Source organism: Crinia signifera, chromosome 5 (genome assembly GCF_055691185.1).
Source record: "Crinia signifera chromosome 5, ASM5569118v1, whole genome shotgun sequence".
Lineage (NCBI taxonomy): Eukaryota > Metazoa > Chordata > Amphibia > Anura > Myobatrachidae > Crinia > Crinia signifera.
In genome coordinates, this window is record NC_139221.1 from 197,392,701 (window position 1) to 197,414,464 (window position 21,764).

At 42.6% G+C, this 21,764-nt stretch overlaps 1 long non-coding RNA gene across 2 annotated transcripts in view; it reads left to right on the top strand.

Annotated features, from left to right (window-relative positions):
- LOC146079626 (uncharacterized) overlaps window positions 1–21,764 on the top strand; it is a 518,301-nt gene that overhangs the window by 396,832 nt on the left and 99,705 nt on the right. The gene's annotated exons all lie outside the window — the stretch shown is intronic.

The following is a 21,764-nucleotide window of genomic DNA, read 5'->3' on the forward strand; positions in this document are numbered from 1 at the left end:
CTGGCGATCCGCCAGCAACACGGCGCGCCATCTGACTGAGACGCGCGTGCGTCCCCCACGCACGCGCGTGCGTCCCCCACGCACGCGCGTCTCAGTATCCGGGCGGCCGGGCGGCGAGGCGGACACAATACTGTCCGCCTCCCGCTCGAGGGGGGCTGGGGGGACCCGAGGAGGCTGTGGGGGGGTGCGGGCGCCCGGTGTGGGCACCGGGCGACCGAGGGCAGCACCGTCGGAAGGGGACGCGCGCGTCCCCTTCCGACACACAGATGGCGCGGGAGCAGGGAATGGCGATGGCGATGCCATCGCCATCCCCTGCAAAGATGAGCCCGGCCCCATCTGTATATATACATATATATATATACACACACATATATATATATATATGTGTGTGTATGTGTATATATATATATATATATATATATATATATATATATATATATATATACACATTTGCAATATTTATTTTTGGAGTCTTATTTTATTTTAACTTTTCTAGCAGCATGCTGCTGCTGCTGCTGCTGCTGCTGCGGGAGGGAGGGAGGGGGGAGGAGGGCAGCGCTGCGTGCGCACCGGGGGAGCCGGGGGACCTGAGGGAGCTGCCGGGTGAGTGCCCGGCGGGTGGGAGGGGGGAACTGCACATCGGTGGTGATCGGTGCTGCACCGATCACCACCGTTTTCTGTGTTACCGAGCGGCTTAGCCGCCGGTAACACAGGAAACGCTGTGATTGACTGTTCAGATTTGAACAGCCAATCACAGCGATCGCCGACCGGGGGGGGCACCCCTGCCCCCCCTGGGCGACGAGGGGGGATGTCTGCTGTCAGGGACAGCAGACATCACCTAACTGTCACTGCGTCTCTAGACGCAGTGACAGTTAGAAGTCATGACGTATATATACGTCAACGGTCGGGAAGTACTTCCCGACCATGACGTATATATACGTCAAATGTCGTGAAGGGGTTAATCAGCCATTTGTCTTATCATTGTTGATTCCAATTATAAAGCACAACGGAATATGCTGCGCTATATAAGAAACTGTAAATAAATAAGGCTGGCTCCTCCTACTGTTATCAGTGATGCTACTTCCAGAGTTCTGAGAGAAAAGAGAAAAAATCTAAGGGGCTGCTGAGGAAGTGAAAATGACCAGGAGAGTGAGTAGGGCAATAGGAAGTGTTAGGTGTGCTGCTGCTGGTTTTGTTATGAAGCTGTTGCTAAGTAACCTGGACTTGGTTTTCTGTGCAGCAGCAAACCTGCACTGAATTTCTGATTAGCTGGTTACCCTTCATTAGTGATTCTGACCATCTGCTCCCTGCTGGTTACACTTCCTCTTTAGTTCCCCAGTGAGTGTCAGCAGGTGCTTCTCACTGTGCAGTTCTTTGGTTCAGTTTTCCAACCTGAGTTCCTAACCATGTGTCTGCAGTCCAGACTCCTGTCTCCAGCATACATCAGCCTGCATTCACTCCCTTTGTTCCCAGCTTGGAGTTTTCACAGCTGCAGTTGAAATCCAATTCATTAAGCTGCATCTCCTGTCACTTACAGGAGATACAGGTGTTGTGAGTCATGTGGACCTCCTACACATTGCAGCCTGGTCCTTTGGTTATTTACTATTGTCCTATGCATATTTTGCTTCTGGGATTTATTTTATGATTGCTTACTTATTAGCCACAAGGCCACCTTGTGACCTTATTTATGACAAGGTCAGTATTGTGCTTGTGTGTGTGACGAGGTTGCTTCTGGTTTTTATATGCTTGGTTATTGCTCACTTTTCTTTAGTTTTTTAGGTAGCTTTCTAATTTCATTTAGTTAGTTTTCCTCTTGTCTTCCCTTAGATTCCACTGGTGCCTTGTCCCTCCATTAGTCCTGGTGGCACCGAAGTTAGAGTGGACATAATTCACCCCTTTAAACGTGGCTGTATTAGGTTAAGCCTTAGCACCACAGGTATCCAGTGCTTTGTAGGGGAAACAATAGACTTAGCTGTCAGAGTAGGGTGCTGTGACCCTTTCCTATATTGGTCACAGCTTGGTTTTCGTTATCCCCATATTCCATTACATCGTCATCCTCACCTCTATGCTCCTGGTTATTGTCAGTTACTATTGTCTGTCCTGTGTTCTGTATTAGTTTATGTCATTTGTTAATCCTGATCATCCTGCAACTGCTCCACTTACCTTATTAGCTATAGTTCCCTGTTCTATCCCTATTGAACAAGGGTTAATCCTAACAGGAAGGAATAGGAGGGTTGAAGAAAGAGAGGTGGCAACAGACAGAAATAGAGTCACAGGACACAAAATAACATGAAAAAATATAGAAAGAGAAATAGATGAGGAAGTAGGAGAGAGAGAGCGAAAGAGATGATGAAGAAATATCCTATAAAAGAGGGCAAAGGAAAAATAAGGGGTGGGGAGTACTGAAGAAGAAAGTAGGAAAGAGAGAAGGAAAAAAAGCTTAGTAAAGCACCCACTAACACTGTCAACAATCAGACTAACAATAACTCAACCATCAAAAGCACATTCATATTAAATCTATGGATTTTAAGACTGTTTCATACATCAACACTTTTAAAATTCTCTTCCTCAAAAATCATCTCTTTTCTTTTTTAATATTTAAACAGGGAACGTTACACATTTTCTGATAAGAAGCCAATGATTCAACTTTCTATGTAACTTGACATGTTTGCCGACTGCTTTTTGTTGGTTTTGGTTCTAATTCATCTTCGGGTTTTGGTTTTGCCAAATCTGCTCTTAATGTTAAAATCACATAATTTGGGCCTTTTTTGTTAATACAGTATAAGTGACTTAAAAAATATTAATTTTCACTCAATTTTGACAATCTCACAGCTCATAATATTGTCTACATCCAGATTAGACCAAAATTTTCTACCAAGATAACTGTCTGATAAAGCTAAGCACCAGCAGTTGGTGGCACACCCCCCCCCCCCCCACACACACACACACACACAGCTATTTATCTTCAAACATAGCTCATCTGGGAAACAGAATGGCACTGCAGTGGTAGACAGAATAATAAATATGAGTGTAAGAAATCCATTTGAAATAGGCATCATAACTCAGCACAGAACCCAACTCTATCTACGCAACCATGCTTATCACACATATCGATTCTCTTTCATGTGTCCATCCAGTTTCCATCATGTAGACACAGGGGGGTATTCAACCACTGACGACCATCTCCCGACCGGGGAGATGGCCACCGGGCCCTATTCAATGCTGTCTTCCTCGACAGCATTGAACAGGGGAGCTCAGCAGAATGGGCCCGACTTTACAAGCTTTCAGGCTTATTCTGCTGAGAATGGCCGGGAAGTGACGAGCTTTCAGCTGCAGCTCGACTCTTCCTGGCCACAGCTCTTGTCCATGCCCCCTTCCCGTCCCGCTGCAGGCGAGACATTGAATCCCTCCTGCAAATCGGTTGAGCTGTCCGAGAACGAGACAGGGTCCCAGCTGTCGAGCAATCTCGACAGCCGTGACCCCAGATTGAATCCCCCCCTAAGCAATGTCCATTTCATGTGTTGAGAGAAATGGCTGCGATCCATCTACTTGCTCAGAGATATACAGAGATGTGTATGTGTGTTACACTACATGGAAGATATACTAATTTGGTTGATGAGACAAAATATTGTACTAAACAATGCACAACTGAGAATCAAACTTTTTGGCTTAAACATATCTAAACAGTAAAACAACAGAAAGAGTCATTCTGGAAAAGGATGATTTAACTGCAAAGTCACATGAACACATGAACTCACAACAGCTAGACTTACATAAACCCAATCACCCCCACACAGCAGAATGAATCATCCTTTGCCATCACAGCTCTATATTCACAAAACCTGAATTTACAAATTCATTGTGAAATGGCCTGTTGCATAAGAGTGAATATAAGATAACATAGAACTTAAAGGTTGTGTCACTGCAACTTTGCACCTCTTTAAAATGGTCTGTATACAGTAGTTACATAATTCAGTTCTAATTACATTTTGCTGTGCTCATCTTTCATTGTAACATTTTCATGAAATGACATTTCTGCAATGCTACATAAGATTATATAACTAATTCTCTGGAAATATTTAAAAATGTCCAGACACTTTTAAATATTCAAATTTTTCGGCAATTTATTTCTTATCGTACTTCTCATTACGTATTCCTCATAATAATTTAGCATTTGCCTGAAAATTCATCTGCCATCATAAATGTCTTTGATGTTGGCTAATCTTTCCAGGCTTTTCCTGGGTTAGGCTGCACACCATAATGAAACATCAGATGGTATGTAATGGTATTTTCTGCTATGCTATTGAATCACATTAAAAGTATTAAAAGTTATTTTTATCAGGATTGTCTGTTTTATACTACACTAGAGTCACAGGTCAACATTTATAATGTAGTAGAATCACTCACCTCTACTATGCAATAGCCTTTATATGTCAAACGTTCTGCTGCAGAACAGTTAGCAGCTTGTATTGTGTTCATTTTATAGACAGCAGTATTTTACTCTTTCATGTGTTAATTGTTCTCTGGCTTTTCTGGCGCAGACTGCAATAATGGTACCTACTAGAGTATTTCTGTGTTTAATTAAGGGATTTAAATGCATGATAAAACTATTTCTAATTACTTTATATTTTAGTATAAATGGGAAAAGTCTAATGCTTCCTTCTTTAACTAAAACTTTTTCTTTGTGTTTTCTCTTGCTGTTTTAAGCTGCAGCAGAATATCATTACTAAATCTGATTTATTAGACAGATAAGTCACAAGTAACTGCGATGGTTTTGCCAAATACAAACAATAATATGCCTTTTCTCATCTCTGGAATACTTTTGAATCATCGGAGCAAAAAGGGTCATAGTGACAGATGTTAAATACAGAGAGCACCTAAGTGCTGGCCTATCCTCGGAAGCCTCCTCCCCCACATGGCACCACAGATTTTTTGCTCAACTGTCTCTCAGTGCCTCCTCAACCCCCTTTCCCCCCTCCAACACCTAAACCTCAATTTCAGCCTTGTACTACACAGTACAGGGAATATTCTAGTAACAGTTAATGCAGATGGTATCATAGTGACCTCTAGAAAATGTATTTGGAATCCCATTAACTGTCATATACTGTAGTATATTAAGCATTAGGTGACTGTCATAATGTACATTGTGCATCCCAGTCCCAACCATACAGTACATTAACCCCTTCCTGACAGAGCCAGTTTTTGCGTTCCTGACAGAGCCCTTTTTTTCAAATCTGACATGTCTCACTTAAGTGGGGATAACTTTTTTTTGCTTTTACTTATCCCAGTGATTTTGAGATTGTTTTTTCGTGACACATTGTACTTCAAATTAGTGGTAAATTTGGGTCGATACAGTCTGTGTTTTTTTGTGAAAAATACCAAAATATCGTGAAAAAATGGAAAATTTAGCGATTTGCAAAATGTTAAATTTTCTGCTTGTGAGACAAATAATCTTACCACTCAAAATAGTGAATAACTAACATAGACCATATGTCTACTTTATGTTGACATCATTATTTCAACTTCCTTTTAATTTTTTGGGACACTAGGAGGCTTACAATATGAATAGCAAATTCTCAAATTTTCAAGAAAATTTCAAACACTGATTTTTTTAGGGACCAGTTCAGTTCTGATGTAACTTTGAGGGACTTGTATGTGAGACACCCCCATAAATGATGCCATTTCAAAAACTGCACCCCTCACAGTATTCAAAACAGCATTTTGGAAGTTTGTTAACCCTTTAGGTGTTTCACAGGAATTAAAACAAAGTGTAGGTGAAATTTCAAAATTTCTTTTTTTTTGCAGATTTGCAATTTTAATACATTTTTATAAGGAACACAGTACATTTTACTAGAGAAATGTGACTAAAAATTGATTCCCCCAATTCTTTTGTTTTCATAAATATCCTATATGTGGCCCTAGTGTGCACGGTGACCAAACCACAGGCTTCATAATAGAAGGAGCACCTACTTGATTTTGGAGCCTCCTTTTTATGAGATTATTTTTTAGGCACCATGTAGGTTTCAAGGCACCATAAGATGCTAAAAGTTAGGAACCCCCCCACAAGTGACCCCATTTTGCAAACTACACCCCTCAGGGAATTCATCTAGGGGTATAGTGTACATTTCAAACCCCCAGGGGTTTCACCAATTGTGGTACAACTGGGCAGTGAAAATGAAAAATTATTTTTTTTACACAAAAATGCAGTTCTGGCTCCAAATTTGTCATTTTCAGAAGGTATGAAGGAGACAAAGCACCCCAAAATCTGTGCCCCAATTTCTCCCGAGTACGGCAATGCCTCACATGTGACCAAAAAATACCAGTTGGGTGCATGGCAGGACTCAGAAGGGAAGGAGTGATTTTTGGATTTTGCAGCTCAGATTCTGGTGGAATTTTGGTGGGTGCTATGTCGCATTAGCAAGACCCCCCAAGCACCAATACAGTGGAACCCCCCCACAAGTCACCCCATTTTGCAAACTACACCCCTCAGGGAATTCATCTAGGGGTATAGTGTACATTTCAAACCCCCAGGGGTTTCACCAATTTTGATACAAGTGGGCAGTGAAAATGAAAAATTACATTTTTTTACACAAAAATGCAGTTCTGGCTCAAAATTTTTCATTTTCAGAAGGTATGAAGGAGAAAAAGCACCCCAAAATCTGTGCCCCAATTTCTCCCGAGTACGGCAATGCCTCACATGTGACCAAAAAATACCAGTTGGGTGCATGGCAGGACTCAGAAGGGAAGGAGTGATTTTTGGATTTTGCAGCACAGATTCTGGTGGAATGAATGGTGGGTGCTATGTTGCACCAATACAGTGGAACCCCCCCACAAGTCACCCCATTTTGCAAAGTACACCCCTCAGGGAATTCATCTAGGGGTATAGTGTACATTTCAAACCCCCAGGGGTTTCACCAATTTTGATACAAGTGGGCAGTGAAAATGAAAAATTACATTTTTTTACACAAAAATGCAGTTCTGGCTCAAAATTTTTCATTTTCAGAAGGTATGAAGGAGAAAAAGCACCCCAAAATATGTGCCCCAATTTCTCCCGAGTACGGAAATGCCTCACATGTGACCAAAAAATACCAGTTGGGTGCATGGCAGGACTCAGAACGGAAGGAGTGATTTTTGGATTTTGCGGCTCAGATTCTGGTGGAATTTTGGTGGGTGCTATGTCGCATTAGCAAGACCCCCCAAGCACCAATACAGTGGAACCCCCCCACAAGTCACCCCATTTTGAAAACTACACCCCTCAGGGAATTCATCTAGGGGTATAGTGTACATTTCAAACCCCCAGGGGTTTCACCAATTTTGATACAAGTGGGCAGTGAAAATGAAAAATTACATTTTTTTACACAAAAATGCAGTTCTGGCTCAAAATTTTTCATTTTCAGAAGGTATGAAGGAGAAAAAGCACCCCAAAATCTGTGCCCCAATTTCTCCCGAGTACGGCAATGCCTCACATGTGACCAAAAAATACCAGTTGGGTGCATGGCAGGACTCAGAAGGGAAGGAGTGATTTTTGGATTTTGCAGCACAGATTCTGGTGGAATGAATGGTGGGATCTATGTTGCACCAATACAGTGGAACCCCCCCACAAGTCACCCCATTTTGCAAAGTACACCCCTCAGGGAATTCATCTAGGGGTATAGTGTACATTTCAAACCCCCAGGGGTTTCACCAATTTTGATACAAGTGGGCAGTGAAAATGAAAAATTACATTTTTTTACACAAAAATGCAGTTCTGGCTCAAAATTTTTCATTTTCAGAAGGTATGAAGGAGAAAAAGCACCCCAAAATATGTGCCCCAATTTCTCCCGAGTACGGAAATGCCTCACATGTGACCAAAAAATACCAGTTGGGTGCATGGCAGGACTCAGAACGGAAGGAGTGATTTTTGGATTTTGCGGCTCAGATTCTGGTGGAATTTTGGTGGGTGCTATGTCGCATTAGCAAGACCCCCCAAGCACCAATACAGTGGAACCCCCCCACAAGTCACCCCGTTTTGAAAACTACACCCCTCAGGGAATTCATCTAGGGGTATAGTGTACATTTCAAACCCCCAGGGGTTTCACCAATTTTGATACAAGTGGGCAGTGAAATTGAAAAATTACATTTTTTACACAAAAATGCAGTTCTGGCTCGAAATTTTTCATTTTCAGAAGGTATGAAGGAGAAAAAGCACCCCAAAATCTGTGCCCCAATTTTTCCCGAGTACGGCAATGCCTCACATGTGACCAAAAAATACCAGTTGGGTGCATGGCAGGACTCAGAACGGAAGGAGTGATTTTTGGATTTTGCAGCTCAGATTCTGGTGGAATTTTGGTGGGTGCTATGTCGCATTAGCAAGACCCCCCAAGCACCAATACAGTGGAACCCCCCCACAAGTCACCCCATTTTGAAAACTACACCCCTCAGGGAATTCATCTAGGGGTATAGTGTACATTTCAAACCCCCAGGGGTTTCACCAATTTTGATACAAGTGGGCAGTGAAAATGAAAAATTACATTTTTTTACACAAAAATGCAGTTCTGGCTCAAAATTTTTCATTTTCAGAAGGTATGAAGGAGAAAAAGCACCCCAAAATATGTGCCCCAATTTCTCCCGAGTACGGCAATGCCTCACATGTGACCAAAAAATACCAGTTGGGTGCATGGCAGGACTCAGAACGGAAGGAGTGATTTTTGGATTTTGCAGCACAGATTCTGGTGGAATGAATGGTGGGTGCTATGTTGCACCAATACAGTGGAACCCCCCCACAAGTCACCCCATTTTGCAAACTACACCCCTCAGGGAATTAATCTAGGGGTATAGTGTACATTTAAAACCCCCAGGGGTTTCACCAATTTTGATCCATTGGGCAGTGAAAATGAAAAATTACATTTTTTTACACAAAAATGCAGTTCTGGCTCAAAATTTTTCATTTTCAGAAGGAATGAAGGAGACAAAGCACCCCAAAATCTGTGCCCCAATTTCTCCCGAGTACGGCAATGCCTCATGTGTGACCAAAAAGTGGCAGGACTCAGAAGGGAAGGAGTGATATTTGGATTTTGCAGCACAAATTCTGGTGGAATGATGGTGGGTGCTATGTCGCATTAGCAAGACCCCCAAAGCACCAATACAGTGGAACCCCCCCACAAGTGACCCCATTTTGCAAACTACACCCCTCAGGGAATTCATCTAGGGGTATAGTGTACATTTCAAACCCCCAGGGGTTTCACCAATTTTGATACAAGTGGGCAGTGAACATGAAAAATTACATTTTTTTACACAAAAATGCAGTTCTGGCTCAAAATTTTTCATTTTCACAAGGAATGAAGGAGACAAAGCACCCCAAAATATGTGCCCCAATTTCTCCCGAGTACGGCAATGCCTCACATGTGACCAAAAAATACCAGTTGGGTGCATGGCAGGACTCAGAAGGGAAGGAGTGATTTTTGGATTTTGCGGCTCAGATTCTGGTGGAATGAATGGTGGGTGCTATGTGGCATTAGCAAGACCCCCGAAGCACGGTGAAATTATGAACCTAATATTCCATAGATGTGTGGTATATTTTAAAACACTCCTTTATACATAGGCCGGGTTTGTCGGGGCAAGTGTCACACTGGAAAATAGTTTGCTTTCTTATTCCCTTTTTATAGCAAACTTTGCACCTTTTTTGTGTCCTGCCCTTTTTTCCAGTGGAGGGGATTTCATCAGGAAAATGCTGCCCTGGTACAATACGGGGGCCAGTACTAGAAGTACTGGGGCCCTCTGCCTGCTGGTTCCCAAATATTAGGCCCTTTATGACTTCCTCTTGAAAGTGCATAAATGTCCCCCTCTGGCCGGTAGAACGGAATAGCACGTAAGCGTTATACAGTGCCATCTGGATGATATACACGGCCACCTTCTTGTACCAGATTTTTGTTTTCCGCAGGGCACTGTACGGCTTCAGTACCTGATCTGAAAGATCCACTCCGCCCATGTACCTATTGTAATCCAGGATACAATTAGGTTTTGAGGTGTGGGTACTGGTACCTCGTACAGGGACGGAGGTGGTACTGTCTCCGTGAATTGTTGTCAGTATAAGGACATCCCTCTTGTCCTTATATTTGACCAACAACATATTTTCGGTGCATATTCCCCTGCTTTCACCCCTTCTCATTACTTGGGCAATGTGCGTTTTTGGGAGGCCTCTTTGGTTCTTGCGCACAGTACCGCAAGCTGCTGTACCTCTTGAACCAAGGGCCTTAAACAGGGGGATGCTGGTGTAAAAGTTATCCACATAGAGGTGATAACCTTTATCCAGGAAGGGGTGCACTAAATCCCAGACAATTTTCCCACTAACACCTACGAGGGAGGGGGGGCATTCTGGCGGTTCAATTCTTGAATCCTTCCCTTCATAAACCCTAAACCTGTGGGTGTACCCTGAGGTGCTTTCACACAGTTTGTACATTTTTATGCCATACCTTGCCCTCTTACTGGGAAGGTACTGGCGGAATTTAACCCTTCCTTTAAAATGTATAAGGGACTCGTCGATACAAATAAATTTTTCAGGGATGTACACCTCTTCAAATTTGGCACTGAAATGATCAATGACCGGCCTGACTTTGAATAGCCGGTCAAAGGTGGGATCATCTCTGGGTGGGCACTGTGCATTATCGGTGTAATGTATAAATTTAAGGATCGTCTCAAATCGAGCCCGGGGCATGGCCATACGGTAAAATGGAGTACTGTACAGAACATCTGTACTCCAATATTGCCTAATTTCTGGCTTTTTTACTATGCCCATATGAAACACCAGACCCCAAAACGTCATCATCTCTACTGCATCTACAGGGGTCCACCTAGCAAATGATGACGTGGGGTTTTGAGCAATAAACTGCTGGGCATATAAATTAGTTTGGTCCACCATTAAATTTATAAAATCATCAGAGAAAAATAATTTGAAAAAGTCAATTTCTCTGAGACCTGTGGAATCAAATTGGATTCCTGGCATGGCCAAAAACTCAGGAACCTGGGGCTCAAAATTGTCTGGTGGTGGGGTCCATACGAGATCAATTATTGGGGGGGGGGTCTCAGCTGCTCTACGGGGGCGTCTTTGAGGGGGTCCCTCATCACCAGAGGAGGAAGAGGAGCTTAAGGCGAATCCTTCAAATTCCCCGCTTGCATCACTGGCTGTGTCAGAGTCAGAAGCAAGCAGGGCATATGCCTCCTCCGCTGAATACATTCTCCTGGATGACTGGGAGGACATTTGGGAGGACATTTGGGAGGACATTTGGGATGCCATTTTTATTTTTGTGTTACTGGTAGTGAAATGTTTCAACACGTGTATAGTGTAGGGGGGGGTACAAACTTTATTTCAATCCGGGGGGTATGTAGTGTGTAGTGTGTATGTGGTGCAGAAAAAAAAAATACTTTATACCAATAAAAAAAAAAAAAATGAAGAAAAAAAAAAAAAATGAAGGGGTTAAAAATAAAAAATTTAAGGGGTTAAAAAAAAAAAAAAGGTCCTGCGCCAAAAATTGAGCACAGATGTTGGTCAGTAACGTCTGTCACTGAACAGCGCTCAAAGGCAACAGGAATTTGATCAAAAAAAAAAAAATATAGATCAACCCTGTGCCGAAAAAGATGATCAGTGATGTACGTCACTGATCAGCGCACAGCGGCCACAGGACACCCACAAAATCACAGTGTGTGTAAAAAAAAAATTAAAAAAAGACCCCACAGCACACACACAAAAAAAAAAGGTGATCAGTGATGCGACACTGATTACCAGTGAGGTGCAGCAGGTGCACAACCTTTGGTGCAACTGACAGGTATATATAAAAAAAAAAAAACCTCTGTACCCCCAAAAAAGTTGCTGATCACCTCAGATATAGTGATCAGCACAAAAGGCGGGGGCAGCAGACAAAAAATTTAGCACTCTCTATCACTCTCTGTCACTATCTCTCTCTATCTCTCTATCTCTCACTATCTATCACTCTATGACACTGCAGCAGCAGCAGTGACAGGTATATCTATATATAAAAAAAAACCTGCGCCCCCAAAAAGTTGCTGATCAGTTAATTTATACTGATCAGCACAAAAGGAGGGGGCAGCAGTCAGTTATATCAAAAATATATAGCACAATCTGTCACTATCTCTCTCTATCTCTCTCTCTCTATCTCTCTCTATCTCTCTATAACTATCACACTGCAGCAGCACAAAATATAGCACTCTGTCACTAGGCCTCTCTATCTATCTATCTCTCTCTCTCTATCTCTCTCTATCTATAACTATATCACACTGCAGCAGCACAAAATATAGCACTCTCTGACACTATCTCTCTCTCTATCTCTCTCTATCTCTCTATAACTATCACACTGCAGCAGCACAAAATATAGCACTCTGTCACTAGGCCTCTCTATCTATCTCTCTCTCTCTCTCTATCTCTCTCTCTCTATCTATAACTATATCACACTGCAGCAGCACAAAATATAGCACTCTCTGACACTATCTCTCTCTCTATCTCTCTCTATCTCTCTCTATCTCTCTCTATCTCTCTCTATCTCTCTCTATCTCTCTCTATCTCTCTATCTATCTCTCTCTCTATCTCTCTCTCTATCTAGCTAGTACACTGCAGCAGCACAATTTCACAGGAAGGCACAAGTAGTAACAGGATCCAGGAAGCAGTGATGAAGCAGCGATCAGGTAAGTATGGAGCAAGCTATGGAGCAAGGTTCTGGTCAGTATGGCGGCAGGGAGGTACGGTGACCGCACTGCACGCTATTCCAGACCGGAATGGCGTCTGCAGTGCAGTCACCGTTAGTTTAAATCCCCCTCCTTGGCTGTGATTGGTCCGTCGGTCCGACGAACCAATCACGGCCTTTGGGGGCGGGCGGGGTGCGGTGGGGTGACACCAGTGTCACCCTTACACCCCGCGGTGATTGGTGCTGTACTTTACAGCACCAATCACCTCTGATCCCGTGTCACCGGCGAACGTTATTCGCCGGTGACACAGGAAAACGCTGTAATTGGCTGTTCACACTGAACAGCCAATCACAGCGATCGCCGACGGGGGGGCGGCATCGCAGCCCCCCCTGGGCATGCACGGACATGTCTGCTGTCAGGGACAGCAGACATGTTGAAACTGTCACCGCGTCTATAGACGCGGTGACAGTTAAATGCCATGACGTACATTTACGCCATGTGTCGGGAAGTACTTCCCGACCATGACGTAAATGTACGTCAATTGTCGGGAAGGGGTTAAGCATTGCAATACTACCATACAGTACATTAAGCAACACAGTCCATATCTAGCAGCATCATATGGCAACATGAGTAAATATGAACATATACTATAAGTTTGTACTGAGAAAAATATGTAGTTATAATTAAGAGTCATATACTAATTACTGACAGATTAATTACCAAAAGTTCATCAAAACGGTTTCAATAGAGCAGCGGGGTTGTTTACAATCTTATTAATATTTCTTTTAATATTAAATATTTCATAAAAATGTTGTCAACCCTTGAAGTTTTATCACACGATTAAACATTGGGATTAAAAAAAAAAATGTAACTTTTATCCTGATGATTCGCTGATGTCTTATTGAGATATCATATTGGATTTCCCAATAAAAGACCCATTTTCACCCTAAAATGCACAGGTTCAGTGAAACCTGTGTGTTTCACCCTATGCAGCCCTGTTTTCGCTGAAATTGGGGCTGCTTTTAGGGGATTTTGCTTTGCCTGCCTAAGTCAGGTGAAACAAATTCCTGATAAGTCGTGGCCCATGCAAGGCTTATCTTGACTAATTAATAATGATAATTATGATTATCATGGGTAATATGTATACTTGCCCATAGTATACTTGCCATTTACTTACTATGTGTCAATATTTATTTAGGCAACTTCAATTTTTCCTGTCTAAATAAAAACTGTTCTTCCTGTCTGATTTGGCAAAGTCATTTTAGAATACAAATTACAAAAGTGAACTATAAAACTAAAGACAAATATACTGTAACTGATCTCCCTTATTTTATGAATACTAGAAGTCAAGCAATTGTTACAAGTTATGCAGCCTGACTAAGAATGAGATTAAAGTGCTCTGGAGACTGATATCTTGTCAAGATACATCCATGAAAATATTTTGGAGGCTGAGTGGGCAGAACATCAGCAAAATAAAAGTTAATTAAACTGTTTTCTCTATGTGATATAAATAAGCCCTTGAATGTCTTTTTCCGCTAGATTTAAAATGTGTTTTGAAATATTATGTTTTATAAGTTTAAAGGACAAATACAGCTGTAAAGAGAATATGCTATTAACTTCTAAGAACATTTACTCTTATGACTTTTCCTACTGATAAAGTTATCAATTATGATAAGGGTACAAAAGAATTTAAAAGTCAATACATGTGCCATAGAATACTATGTATACTAATATTACCAGCTATTATTACGTTATTTATATAGTGCATACACAGAGCTGTCACTAGGGTTGGTGTCACCTGGTGTAGTAACTCTTGGTGTCACCCCCACATAGACTTCCTCCCATAGGTGTGCACACATTGAGTGTTAGGGGTGCACACCCTTATGAACACCTCTGCCGCTAGCAATACCAGTAATACCTTTTAACTTTTTTGCTTTTTGGAACTGTAGTCCACTAAAAGAAGTGCCAATCGATTTTCGAGCCGATTTCCCACAATTTCCTGCTGATTTGTATGCTATTCCATCCTTGCACATCCCCACTATCCAAGTCAGTCCGAAGTGTGGCAAGCGGACGCGGTACGCGTCTTCCCGACCTGTTGATTCCCCCACTATCCACGTCGGAGTGGAGTTGAATTTATAAAGCGTGGCAAGCGCAGCGAGCGGACATGGAAAATTATCCCGAAGCGTGGCAAGTGGATGCAGAATACATGTCAAGTAATTCGTGTCCCCTCGCCACGCTTTGGGGATCGTTTTCCGCTCGCCACGCTTCGGGCTCGGTGGCTTGCTGCATAGTGGATAGTGGGGATATGAACAGGTCGGGAGGACGCGTACCGCGTAACTTGGATAGTGGGGGTGTGCAATGATGGAATACCCAATTGTGTGTTTTGCATTATTAGTTGTACTAGACCATTGTCATATCACCATAGGTGGCGATTTATGTTTTTGCTGGTGGGTGCTCAAGCCAAAAATATAGAGGAATGGCTTCCTGGGGAAGGGGTGTGGCCACAAAATAATACCAATTTATATTACGGAGCACAGTTGTCTCCAATATTCAAATTACGGCAACAGAGTTCCACATCCATAAATGCCCCCCCAATGCAGGTACATAAATGCCCCCACAGTGCAGATACATAAATGCCCCCACAGTGCAGGTACATAAATACCCCCACAGTGCAGGTACTCCGTGGACAGAATACACTCTTCCTGGCATACTGTTTCCCAAGTGGGGGGTCCAGCAATGTGGGTGCTGCAGCTGCAAATTAACAAGTTAATATGGCAGCCCAGCAGCGGGACTCGGGCCCGTGGGTGCTCAACAATTTCCGTGGGTGCTCAGGCCCTTGAGCACCCACAGAATCGGCACCTATGCATATCACTACATACTTGTGTCACCATATATGTTTTTGACTTTATTTGCATGTACTGTTAAACAGAGTAATTAGAAGATTAATACTGAAATAGGCAGGAGTGTGGCTGAGACATTTAATATTGTAGCGACTTCCAATAGATGATGTAGACACACCTGGTTGCCGGTGTTGGACACACCCAATGGGCGGTGCTAGACACACACCTTTGACAGTGCACCCCCTAATAAAATGGGCTGCGCACGCCTATGTTTCCTCCTGACAAGTACCAGAGCACATTGCAGAGGGCAGCGATATGGAAGAGGGACATACAGTATGGGGATTGGGTCACTGGGTGGGAGAGGATGCAGGGTGAGAGGGTGCATGCAGGGTGAGAAAAGGATGCACTGAGTGAGAGGATGCAGGGTGGGAGAGAACGCAGGGTGAGGGGGGGTGCAGGCTGGTTGGGAAAAAGATATAGGGTGATATAGGGTGGGAGAGGAGACACTGGATGAGAGGATGCAAGGTCAGAGAAGGGACGCAGGGTGGGAGAGAACTCAGGTGAGAGCAGGATGCAGGGTGGGGGAGAATGCTAGGTGAAAGAGGGGAGGTGGGGAATGGGGGATGCAGGGTGGGAGAGGGGATGCAGGGTGGGAGAGGAGAAGCAGAGTGAGTGGGGGATGAACGGTTAAAGGGAGGGATGCAGAGTGAGAGGGGGAGCAGTGTGGGAGAGGGGACATAGGAGAGAGTGGGGATGCAGGGTGGGAGAGGATGCAGGGTGAGGGGGGTGCAGGATAGAAGGAGGGATGCAGGGTGGTGAAGACCACAGTGGGTCAGATGTATCAAGCTTCAAAAAGTGATAAAGTGAAGAGCAACCAGCAAACCTCCTACCTGTTATTTTTCAAACCCAGCCTGTAGCATGTCAGTTACAAGCTTATTGGCTTGTTGTTTATCACTGTCCATGTTATCACTTTTGAAGCTTAGTACATCTGGCCCAAGGTGAGAGGGAGGATGCAGGGTGTGAGGGGAGATGCATGGTCAGAGGAGGGATGCAGGGTGGGAGGGGAAACGCAGGGTGAGAGGAGAGGATGCAGGATGATAGAGAACTCAGTTTGAGAGGGTGATACAGGGTGGCGGAGAATGCAGGATGAGTGGGGGTGCAGGGTGGGAGAGGGGATGCAGAGAGGAAGAGGATGCAGGGTGAGAGGAAGGACACAGAGTGTGAAAGAAGCAGTATAAAAGTTACAGATGTATATACAGTATATACTAGGTACTGGTATGGCACTCACGTCACATCAAAGATACACAATGCAGTTGAGGTTATGATCAACATTTAGTAATTTTATTACGGTCTTCAGGATACAAAAACTTTTAAAACCTCTCACCTTATATAAGGAGGAGAGGAAAACACCCAGTATGCTCATGTTGTCAGTCCAGGATGTGTAATAGAAACCACCAACAGAGTAAATTATACATCGGACACTAGAAAAGAAAAGTCATACAATATACTAGTCTGCATAATAGTAGGCACATTGGGGACAATGCTAGGTATATATTAGTCATGCTCATATTGTCATATCAACAAGGACAAGTGGATCAAAAGAGAAAAATATCAATAAGATATACAATGCCATAACGTTATCTCATAAAGATAATTCAAAGTAAAAAATATATATATAATAAATAAACGATAATAAATACAAAATGCCACAGAGGATAGGATCTGAGATTGTCAGCTACTTCGGTGCAAAAAAAAATATAAAAATTCGGTACTTGTGTATTAGCCTGGCACCCAATTACCATACGTATGCAGGCGTAGGGTAAGCTACACTGTCTGCGTAGTCCAACGACTGCCTAGCATAGTTAGTGTAGCGACTCCGTGGCAGCCCGGCTCTGTCCCCAGCATCCATGGCTCTGTCCCCGGAGTCCATGCCAAGCCTAGTGAGCGCCTCTCACACAGCGCCGGCGGAGAGGCGCTCCAGCTGTCTGAGACGCAGTATGAAATGGGAGTTGGAGTAGTCAGAAATACCACAGAAGTGAGTGAAGTCAAGATGAAGTAAGTGGCCATTTACATGGCAGGGTTGGTTCGTCCACTAGGAGAGACCGAGCAATGATGTACGATTAAGAAGTTTAGTGGTAAAGGGTTTTGTGGGGATATCAAATGGAATGTTGAAATCCGCTAAGGTAATAGAAGGAATGTTTAAAGAGAGGAAGTGAAGAAGCCAATAAACAAATTAGTCGAGGAATTTGGAGGAAATGCCAGGAGGATGGTAGATCACAGCTACTCGAAGGTGATCATCTAAGATCCATATAGCATGGATCATTCTGTGGGTATAAGTTGGTAGAACTAGCCAGAAAATAGAAGGATCCCTACACCACCACAAGATGACCCACTGATTCAGGGGCTGAGGTGTGTGAGTATGAGGCCCCCCAGTAAAAACAGCAGCAGAAGAAGTGGTGTCGGTGGGGGAAATTCATGTTTTTGAAATGGATAGAAGGTTCATGGATTTGGGGAATAAAATGTCAAAGCTGAGGACCAGTTTGTTACAGACAGATCTGGCAATCCAGTAAAGAGCGAACTTGTGGAAGTTATGTGTATGACATTATTGGGGTTGCTGTGGCATTTAGGGGGAATTAATTTGGATGGCATGGAAGAAGAGAATGTAGTGTTGGTGCAGGGTCCTTGGACAGGAAGGGAAACGAACAGAGGTTGTCAGGGATTATAATGTGATGTGGATTGTGGTGAGGTGAGGTGATAAGGAGATGAGGGAGAGAGGGATCAGGATGAGTTGTGCAGTAGAAGGCCTATGGTGGGACCAAGGTGACTGAAATTGGGTTAACATGAATGGCAGTGGGTGGCCTACAAATACCACATTTTCTCTATATGTAATGGTGTGTAATTTGGTTTTTGTCCTCTTCACCAATGTTGTGTACAAATAATTTGTAATACTTATAAGTTTACAAACCTGGTGTATAGAAATACAAGAAAGCAATGAATGTTGAGGCATGTAGCCATGTACTTTAGGATGAGGTGTAAATTCACAATCAAGATAAAACTTCAAGCTACAGTAGTTTTGGTGCCCTTAGCAAATCCTGGAATGCTGTTACCCTGTCTTCCAGAAGTATCATTGTTCTATTTCTCCTCAGGCAAAACCAGTTAAAATTGTTTGGAGAGTATAATTTTAGGTAGAAATATGTTTTCTTTTAGAAGTATTGATGATGACAGTTGGGACAGTTTAAATACTGTAAAAGGGTCATCTACAATTAACCATTTTCAAATACTACAATAACTATGTTATCTGGTGAGCAGATAACATAACTGAAAATTCTTCCAATATGCAGATGAAAAACAATACCAACTCACATGTGCCATATGGGTCCGGTGCATGTGCAAAGTATTGTACCAGACATATGGACCTTTGCTCTGCTACAACAACCATACCTGAATCAGACCTAATTGCAAGCTACAGATCAACGGAAACAGGGCTTGTTATTGCTGGGAGGGGAGTGCACACGCCATTTTTTAAGATTATTCGTTTATTTTTCCTATTTTTTCACTGAAAAGCCTACACAGATCTGACTGATCCGTGCACGCGTCAGCCAAATACGCCTGGAAAATGAGGCGTATTTTCCAGTCACGTTTACTGCTGAATATGTACCCAAATTCAGAACTACGAATGATAGTAAATTAGTCCATCAGATAGAACTCTATGGCCATATACTGCCGTGTTCTATCGATGGTATAAAGCCGAATTCGGCATATATAAATATGGCAAATCAGACAAATTTGGCTGATTGTAAATTTGACGGGCACCGGGTCCGGCCGTATTTGACTTCAAATATGTATAGATTGTAAGCTTGCAGCAGGGCCCTCTTACCTCCAAGTCTGTCTGTTGTTGCCCAGTTTGTCTTATCACTGTCTACTATTGTAAAGCGCAACGGAATCTGCTGCGCTATATAAGAAACTGTAAATAAATAAAATAAATAAATGTACGAATATAGCTATTCGTACTCATTTAATCTTAGTAAATATTCTCCTGTGGGTCAATGGCTCTGCTTTTTGGAATTCCTTGAAAATCAACTGATATTTCTGGTCTGTATCTTCTGCCAGAAGCTGCACAGTAATATCATACAAAGATCCTGTGTTCCTGGTCTATGTCATCTGCCAGAAGCTGCATGGTAATAATCATTCCATTCAGTGCAACTCTGCACTCCTGGTATGTCTCATTTGCCAGAATTTGCAGAGACAATCATCCAAAACTATGCTATCTTGTATTCCTGGCTAGTGTCATCTGCCAGTGGGTCACACGGTAATCTTCATCCATGACCATATTATCCTGGACACCTCACTCATACCAATGGCAATAAGTCCTGTACAGGAATTATCTCCCAAACTGTGACATCCAGTGTACCAAACTGTGCTGTCCATCATGAGTCCAGAGCATACATCATTCTGCTCTCTGGTGTCCCATGTGCCTGCACTGCTATCCAACTAATTTGATGCAACTCATGCTGCTAATCCTGCTCCTATTCATTTTGGGATTTCACAAATAATAGATGGAATTTTCATACATACCTGTATCTATTCAAATTTTGAATCCATGAATTCACTTCTTTTTCCATCAAAATGTGTGCTAAAATTTAGCAGGACTTTCCGCAAAAGCAGATTCGGCTTTTCAAAGAGCCGGATCTGCAAATGTGAATCTGATTGAATACTCAAATACTGTTATTTACGAAAATATAACAGGAAACATTGACTACCCCCTATGATGTTATATGAATCTATTTCTCATTCTCAGAAGCAGTTCTGAATTGCTTAATAGCAGTCACTCATGCAAAAAGTTTCCCTGAATGTTTTTTTTTATAAAGTTGCTAACAAAAATGAAGCTAAACTGTATTATTTTATTTTCTGTTTAAGCTACCATGGTGACTTGTGTTAGAGAAATGATGATTTATAACAGTACAGCTGACAATACTTTTTTTGCAACCGGGGAACTGACATGCTCAGCATGACAAGAGTCAAATATGTCTTTAAAAAAACCCTGAGAATTTAGCTGATACAAACAATGTGCTGATCCCCACAGAGTACCAGCTCTTCTATCCTGCTGGGATGAATATTAGTAGTTTAATAGTTACAAGTTAGATCCTTAACCCCTAACATGCGTGGGATGTAAACGTGTGATTTTACTGCATTTAATTTAATATATGCTTGCAACACAACATACTGAGTTCGTAGAGCAAGTTGCCAGATGCAATTCAGCTGACACAATGTGAATGGAAATAGGTTATTATAAGGCAGTACATTTTCCAAAACTATTTTATAGAAATAAAACAAAATGTTACTGCCATGTATTGAATTAATAAGTGTGCATTTGGAAAATAAACCAATATGTGAAAAAAAAGTAAACATGTGCCCCATTTAAAAAAAAAAAAAAATTGTTGACACAGTAAAATTATAAGCACATCTTGGTGAATCTGTGTTTTCTTTTTGCACTAATTCTAAAATATTTTCTCCTAACATGATTACAGATCTGGCAAGATGGAGTAAAACATATGCCTTTAGCAGTGCCGGATTGGCCATCTGGCACTTCTGACAAATGGCATAGGGGCCAATGGCCAGGTTTGCCAATTTCTTTGTGCAAGGTGGAGGCTAAGCCTCCCGATCGGTGCACAGAGAGAGCCGCTGGACTCACGGCGGGTCTGGCATCTCTCTCTGTGTGCTGCTGAGGTCCAGGAGAAAAGGGGGCATCACACACCGCTATTCCCCTCTCTCCTGCAAGCCAGGAGAGGCAGCATGCGAATGTGAGGTGGATTTGTGTGCACACATGTGCACACCCACGACAAAGGTCGCGCTCATGCACAAAGCAGTGCTCACTGAACTGCGCAGGCTTAATGTACAGGAGTATTTAGCTGACAACAAACATGGTAGCTAAACATGGAAACACCTACCAATTGAAAACTCAAAAGTTTAAATAGCACATGGGAACATAGTAAATTCCTGTTTTTTTTGTTTTGTTTTGTTTTGTTTTTTAAAAACCACCTATTCCTGATCAATATAACATGTGTATGATTTCGGTCAATATGATTCTTCATAAATTTACTTCTAAGATTCCAACAGACATTCACACATGCCCGCTATATGCCATCAGACTACCCCTATGCCCAACATGTTTATCTTCTGTAGTGAGGACTGTCACACGTAGCCGCGACGGAGCGCGGCGGGTACAGTACTCACCCGTCCGCGCCCGCC